Here is an 8169-nt window from a genome sequence, read left to right as displayed (position 1 = left end):
GCCAAAAATCAAAGCTCGACTTTTTACACCTGTTTCCGGTTTGTGACCTTCAAGTGAATTTATTTCTTTTCCTCAGAAACCAGAGTCTTTTCTGTGTTGACAGGATAAAACAAAGTTCAGGTAAATTATTCAGGTTTATTTTAATAATTGTGCGATGTTCCTGTTTGTCCGGTAACCGTAGGAAAATGACTGTTGTTGGTGTGAAGACCTCAAATCGTGCTTTTTGTAAAGAAAAATACTCCTTTAAGAAAAGAATCTGCAACATTTAAACCATGAAACGACGAAAAGATGTTTTTGAATGAAAACAAAAATCATCTTCATCAAATTTCCAAAAAACTGCAGAATTTCTTCGTTTTGTTTTTTCTTGAAATGTTTAGAATATAAAAAATGAAACATTTAATAATAAAGAATGAAAGATTTTACAGTCAATAAACACAACAGCAGATGGAGGAAATTCATTATTTGAGTTTTCAAAATATGAGATTTCAGGCGGAAACTTCAGACGTTTATCATAGAAAACCTGCAAAACTGCTTCAAACTAAATTAAACTTTGGTGATTTTTAAATTAAATGTGTTAAAAACAGATCAAAGCAGTTTTTTTTAATTGATGTTTTTTCTTTCCAAAATTTTGACCACATTGTTTGGTTTTAATTCCAGCATTTTGCTGCTCCCCTGTGTTCAGTTCAAACCGCGAACCCGAAGGTTTTTTCAACAGAAACTAATAGAACCCAAACAGAACCAATGACCCAATTTTAGCTGCAGAAGGAAACTACTAGAAAAAGCAAGTTTCTGTGATAAGATGTAACTGTTAAAAGCTGACAGAAAAACAAAACCAGCAGTGATCTTAATGTAATGGAAGTCGGACTGGACTGGAACGGACCGGGTCAGAGAAACTGTCTGCAGCTCCCAGACAGGGCTTTTATTGTGAAGGTGCACTGAGCAAACAAAACGGGCTTTAGAGGCCAGACGCAGATGAAACGTCTGAATCCTTCAGTCCTTTTTCCAGGGACTTCTGTCCGAGGAAGTCTGTCTGTTTTTCTGGCCCCTCCCCGTTTGTCAAAAACAGCTTTTCAGGCCTAAAGTTGGTCCGTTGGCGCGGCGTTTGACCTATTTATGAGGCTGAAACTGCTGCTGGGGCTGAAATGAGGCGTCTGTTTGTACAGCTCTGTTTAGCTTCAGGACTTCTGTTTGCCTCCAGTTCAGGGCTGTGATCTTTCTCTGTTTATGGCAAAAGAGGCGAAACTCACCTGTTAAACAGAATTTGAAGGACAAAGACCGATCCAAACGTTCTTCTGTCTATGATGTTTTTACACGTTTCTTTCTCTGAGGAGTGAAGGCGCAGCATCAGAACCGGGATGAGGTTTGGTTCTGGTCCAGATCTGCAGGTTTTTTGAGGCTCAAAAAAGGGAAATTAAATTTACAGAATCAGAGTTCCTGTTCTGATCAAACGCCTGCAAAATCTCAAAAACATTGATCTAATGTCACTTCATCTTTAGGAAGGAGAAAAACCGACTCAAGAGAAACTTTTTAGTTTGGCTTTGGATGTTTCTGCTTTTAAAAAAAAGTCATTTCATTATTTTCAGGATGGTTTTAAAGTCAAAACATCAACATTTTTCATCCATCCTGCTCTCAGTGTCTTCTTAAACATTTGAATTGAGTTGTCTTTTTGTTGCTAACGGCAACCAGACCTCTTTCTTTCTTTCTTTCACTTTGAACATCTCAGAGTACGATCGAAAAAAGAAAACAAAAAGTCGTCTTTGAACACTTTTGTGATCAAACCCAAACAGGATTTTTGAAAAAGTCTCTTTTCAGAGAAAAACAAGAAGGAAGATGAATGAAAAGAAAACCTGGAAATGTTTCAGACAGAAACAGATTTTCAGAATTATTTTAATGTATTTCAGCACAGAAATCTTTCTGTCGATGATGAAAACTTTACATTTAGTCGATCAGAACATCAATGGACAAACGTTTTGTGTTGGAAAACCAACTGAAAAGAGAATTTTGGACCTTTGAGCAACAGTTTCCGTTTTTCTTCGGACATCAGAGGCGACATTAGCGATCCACATCTGTGTCTGGAGGTTCCTGATGTTCTGACTCCGTTCCCTGTGATGGTCCTCCACGTTCCTGATGGAATTCCTCGGTTCTTCCAGTTTTCTGCTGGACGTTTTCCTTCTGCACTCTGTGAACGACCCGCTTGGATGTTCTGACCGTCTGTCAGTCGCTCTTCTGACTCAAACCATTGACAGGATGTGACAACAAGAGTTTGAAACCATGAAGCTTCATTTTCTGAGACTAAATTCTGGGTTTTCGTTTCCAATGTCTTTAAAGTCCCGCTCCCATCCTCTTCTGATCTATTTTCAAAGTGTTCCCAGTGGTCTTTTCATCACGATTTTGCCATTTTTAGCATGGAAAATCCATATTTGAGAACAACCCCGCCCTCCCTTCCCGTCACCTCCATCCTCAGAAACTCGTCAAAAACAGCCCAAACCCTCTTTTTTATGGAAGTGCGTCTTTAACATCAAAAGAAATAAAGGCTTCCATGTGTTTTTCACGTGAAAGGATTTATTTTAAACGTGTTTCCGTTTCTAAATTAATGTTGGAACTTTTATTAGGATTATTTAAGATGAACAAACATGTTTCGATTGCCTCCAAACATTTTCAATGTTTAAAAATGACAGCGTTTCACAAAAAACATCACGTGTGTCTAAATATTTTGAGCGAGCAGAAGATCTGGTTTTTTCGTGTCAGTCCCTCTGAGAAAGCGTGAAAAAGCAAACCCACCCGTGAACGTCTGAGTAAAGGTCCAGAGCAGAGGGGGAGGAGCATCAGACGTATCCTGTGACGTCATAACCTGCAGCCGTGGGCTTCTTCCTCCCCTGAACCCCTGGAGGGTTCGACCCCGAGCTGCCGCTTGTGCTGCGGACAAGCGTCTGCCCCCTGCTGGTGGCGCCGACTCCCCCCACCTGCAGGGTGGGGTTGCGGTAGGTCTGGGAAGTCATTCGAACCCCCGTGCTGGCGACCCCCGGGTAGGGATACCCCGGCCCGTGTCGTCTGCCTCGGCTGCCGTCCGACTCCTCGCAGCACGACACGCTCAGCAGCCCCCCGCCCAGCATGGAAATGAGCGCTGAGGCCAGACCCAGGTACAGGCACTCCCCCAGCTCGTACTTCATGCTGGAGGGCACGTTGGGGCGGTAGAAGGTCTGCACCACCTCGTGCGTGGTCCACGACACGGGTATGAGGGACAGCAGGCCGGCGGCGAGAAACAACCCCCCGCCGGTGCCGGCCAACCGACCCTTCAGGGCGCCCGAGCTCCCCAGGCAGACCGTGCACTGCATCCCCAGCACCGCCAAAAGGACGGCCAGGATGGACAACACCAGGGAGATGACCATGAGGGCGCGGGACGCCTGCAGGTCGGAGGACAGGGCCAGCATGGAGTTGTAGGTCTCACACTGGAAGGCCCCCGTGCTCTGATACACGCACTCCATCCACAAGCCCCGCATGTTGGCCACCGCCGTCACGATGTTGGAGCCGATGTGCGCCGAAATCTGCCAGTACGGCAGGACGGTGGCCACCAGGGTTCCCACAGCATTCCCAGAAGACCCAGGAGGAAACCCATCAGCTCCAGAGCCGCAGAAGCCATCAGGAAATCTACGAGGAGACGGACGAGAAAAACAAAAAAATTACATTACGCTGCTTTTGACCAAAAAAAACCCCACAATTCATCAGAACAACTCAGAGAGGTGGACTCGTTGAGAGATGGTTGAACATCCCACTTATCCCAATTTATCCTACCAACAAAAAAACCACAATACCATGAGGAATACATCCAGACATTCATGACACTGATCCTGAGTTTTCTTTATCAAGCCGTCTGCTGTGAAGTAGCACAAGCTAAACGGAGTCCAACAAACCGCATCCACTGCTGCCCGGTGTCTTCGAGGAGCCAGAATCGTCTCTGACCAGAAGACCAAAATCCTCAGCTTCAAACCCGGCATCAGCTCACGTCACTGGCTTGAAATTCATGATGCTTGTTCTTGAAAATCTTCATGGTTTTGCCCCAATTGACTTCAAGACCCACTCTGATGCTTAATTTGATGATATTGGAAACATCTAATATTTTTCTTCTTCATTTGCTCGATTTTCCCTTCATCTCTGTGTTTATTGCAGAGCTGCCTGGATGTTGTAAAATGCGAAAGAAATGAGGTTCTATTCGTTCCAACACACCTGCCAGCATTTCTTCCTTTCTCTAAAGTTGAAAAGGTTTGACAGTCATTGTTTGTTTCCTCAAACAGAAAAGCTGAAGTAAGAAAAAAAACATCTAAATCCAAACAAGCTCCTTTAAAAGGACAAGCATGACCATATGACCACATTTTTGTAACTGTCAGACATGTGGCTCAAAAGTCACAATACGTTTACTGTAAGTGCATCATTTTATGTGGAGAAGCAGCAGATGTTTCCTTAAATCCACCACAAAACCTTCACAAAAAGTTTGGATCATTTTCTGTAAATACAGTCTAAAATTCCTGACTTCTCATGCTGATGAATCAGATTTTAGATTAGATTAGATTTGATTATTGTCATTATCCGTTGTACAATGAGATTGAAGCATCGCCATCAGTGCAAGAACAGCGAGGAAGGAACATCGTAACACAATATCAAAAAACAAACAAACAGTATACACAAGTGTGCAAATATAAGAGTGCCGAAAGTGTGTGAAATTGTGTAAACATGTCATTTTGGCGTCTTGTCGGGAGACGAGGTCCTCATCATCGTCGCCTTTAGGTGCAAAAAAAAGTTTGCAAACAGATGCAAAGGTCAGACACGGAAAGCCAACTTTCAAAGCAACCCTCATTAAAAGGTGAGAGACGTCGTTACAGCAGCCGTAGTGGAGTCAGAGCATCTTTCCAATCCCACAGGAGACCATAACGTCTCTCCATCACAAGCCAAGAACTTCCTGCGTTACCTCAGAGGAAACGGCGCCGGACTGGTTGGACTTTCTGAGTGGACTCCTTCCTCTGTCGGCGCTGAAGCTGCCGCTGCAGTGGAGGATGAGGAGGTAGGAGATGAAGATGCAGGACAGCCAGCGCTGATGACTGTTGTCAGACCTCGTCCTCAGAACACTGACGGGACTCGGAGGACTTTTAACTGTCACTGTCTGCTCCAAGAGAGGAGAGGTGAAGCTGGACGACGGATGCTTCCAGAGTCGGGGGTCCCGAGCATCGTCTGCCTCTCATCCCCGCCTGCTTCCCCCCCTCTAAGCCTGAGCGCCGCGTCCTTCCTGCAGACCTTCACCTGTCCCGCACGCCGGCTGACGGCTCCGATAGTGACACGCATCCCACAGACCCAGCAGGTTAATCATTTTCTCATCCCTCATTTCTCCCAAACAGACCTTTGGTACGGCGCCGGTCACAGCACGACCCACAAGCCAACAGTGCAGCAAAGCCCTGTGGGAAACGACACACGTTCTGTCAAACCTGTGGAACACTTTACCTGAGAAGACAGGTCCGGCAGGAACGCACACGCCTGTTGATTTCTCCAAGGAAAGAGCGTAACATTGATCACATCACTATTCCCACATAGTTTCTCACAGTGTATGTAGAATCGTAAAAGTTTATTCTGGATCTAAAAATGTTAAAATGATCAAAAATTTACATTTTTTAGCCAAAATCTTCGACTCAAAACCAGAAAAAAAACAATAAAACTTCATTTTTAAAAACATATCTTTATCTCAAAAGTTTGAAACACAATGTCTTGTTTTATATCTGACCTGAGAAAATGTGACTATGATTGATTGAATTTCCATGGCAACCACTTTAGCCACGCCCACATCCTTAATGTGTCCACATTGCATATTGTGTCTTTCAGCTGGAGCCGGCGATTCGTGCGTCAAAATATTCCGGGAAAAAAATGTGCGAGCAAAAGATGAACGCCACTTTTCGAGGGGCTCGCCACTCCAACGCCGTTCAAAATCTACAAACATTTTCCCCAAAGTAGCTCAAGAGGCGTTAAGAGGCGGCGGTTGATGGAAGGTACTAAAGGGGATTTTTTTCCTGAAGATGGTGGCCTACTCCTGAGGTCAAAGGTCAACCACACTTTGGTCGAGGTTGCAAACTTTCTCTGGTGGCATGTGTGTGAAATTTTGCTAAGATCGCTTGAACTAAACTTAATGTGGCTGGGTGGCTCAGTTGGTAAGGTGACAAGCTACCATGCAGGAATCCAGGGTTCGATTCCCGGAGGGGAATAAGCAATGGTACTGGGGGGCAATTACCATATCAATGGCGAGCAGTTAACATCACCCAGTGGGGGTCCTTAGGCAAGGCCCTTAACACTACTGCCTCCCGAGCGCGCTGCAGCTCACCGCTCCCCAAGGGGATGGGTCAAATGTGGAGAAGAATTTCCCCATTGAGGGATGAATACAGTATAAAATATATATATATTTTTTTTCTAGTCCTGTATTGTGGAAAACGTAAATTTCACACTTTTTTTTTTCCCGAGGGCATCCCACAATAATTTTAGAATTTCCTTTGGATATCCCGATGCGTGTTTTTTGGTTTGGTTGGTGGATTTTGAACCTTATTTTTTTTAAGCCCAATTCTTAACATAAGAACGTTCATTTTTTTTTTCCTGATGGTTTCTCCCGCTGTGATGTCATCATTCTTACTCATTTTCTCCGGGTCGGTGCGTGCAAACGTTGGTGAGTTGGTGAAATGTTTGCTCAAAGGTGCAGGAAGAACAGGACTGCTGCACGACATCATCATATGAACAACAGAGAAATATCAAAGATTCCTGGATTGATTTTTAAATAAGAAAGGAAAATGCTGCTATTCTCTTATCATTACTCCTAAGAACAAATGGACATTTTTAAAACTCACAAAGTTTCCTTTTTATTTACTAAGTATTAATATTTTCATGAAAACTCAAGATGTAGAAAAAACAGAAATATCATTATTGATTCCAGGTTTCCATGACTCTGTCTGACATTTTCTTGTTGTGTCTCAGAACAACAATAAGAAGAATGTTGGAAAAAAAACATCTTAATATTTACCTTTTTATTCCATCCATCCATTTTCTTAACCCGCCAGAATCCCTTTTAGTGAGAACGCCAACCACGGAATCACTGAGCAGCCCTGGATGAATATTTATTTATGGATTTATTTGCTTATTTATTATTGATCAGCGATTGTTTTGTTTGTTTTGACCTGTTTTTCCTTTTCAGTTGGCGACCGGTGCATTTCTTCTCTGTGAGATAAATAACGTTTAATTCAATTCAGAAGTGTTTATTTGTTGTTTTTGTTTTAACAAAAAGACTTTTTGTTACTCGGCAAAATATTAAGTTTGTGTTTTTGATATATTTGTCTCATGAAAAGTAATATTTCTTCCTTTTAACCTTTGAATAATATGATCTTAACAAAAGAGAACGTTTTGATCAATTTGATAAAATCTGACAGTTGAAGGAATTTCAAATAATTTCAATACATATTATTGGATTTTTCAGTTAGTAAATGTCAGAACGATCATTTAATTTCCACTTTTTTCATTCAAATTTTCCCTATTCCATAGATAAAAAACATCATAGGAGGTTTTTCTTTCTGTAATCTCGAGGATACACTGAATAAATTTACATTTATAAGTCAAACTGACTCCAGATTTTAAAGTTTCTTTAATCCCGTCACATTTTTGTTGCTCTGGAGTCTAAATAATCCCTGATGGAACCAAAATCCAGAGGATATCAGTGCTACATACCATGTCAATGTAGTCCCAGATTACAGGGCAACATCTCCTTTCCTGTAGATCATCTGCACTCTTCTCAGTTGCCATAAGACTGTCTTAGTGGCGTCGAGGCGGCGGTTTGCTGGTGATCTGGTTGTCAGACTCCTTCGGTTTCTAATCCTTCCAATCAGCCCTCACATGGCAGCAGCATCATAATGGGATTAGGGTGTAATCCATCCCTGAGAGGGCAACGTCCACACGCTCTCAAACACTAAGCCATTCTTATGAGGCACCCAGAGGCCTTATCTGGACACCCTGCATATTAACCAGGCGGCTCAGGTCAGCCTGCAGCTCTGCTCGCCGCCGCCGAGACTGGACGCCCAGGTGACGGCGAATCCAGCCAGAAAAATGTGTCTGAATATCAACGAGGGGGTCAGAAAGAGCTGCCGCCTTTACCTT

At 43.1% G+C, this 8169-nt stretch overlaps 1 pseudogene; it reads right to left on the bottom strand.

Annotated features, from left to right (window-relative positions):
• Nucleotides 1–1869: 1869 nt before the first annotated feature.
• On the bottom strand, nt 1870–3640 carry LOC101157239 (annotated as a pseudogene).
• Between the last annotated feature and the right edge of the window lie 4529 nt (nt 3641–8169).

This window comes from Oryzias latipes, chromosome 14, assembly GCF_002234675.1.
Source record: "Oryzias latipes chromosome 14, ASM223467v1".
NCBI classification, from domain to species: Eukaryota; Metazoa; Chordata; class Actinopteri; order Beloniformes; family Adrianichthyidae; genus Oryzias; species Oryzias latipes.
The sequence above is the reverse complement of the archived record's forward strand: the minus strand, read 5'-3'. Positions and strand labels throughout refer to the sequence as shown.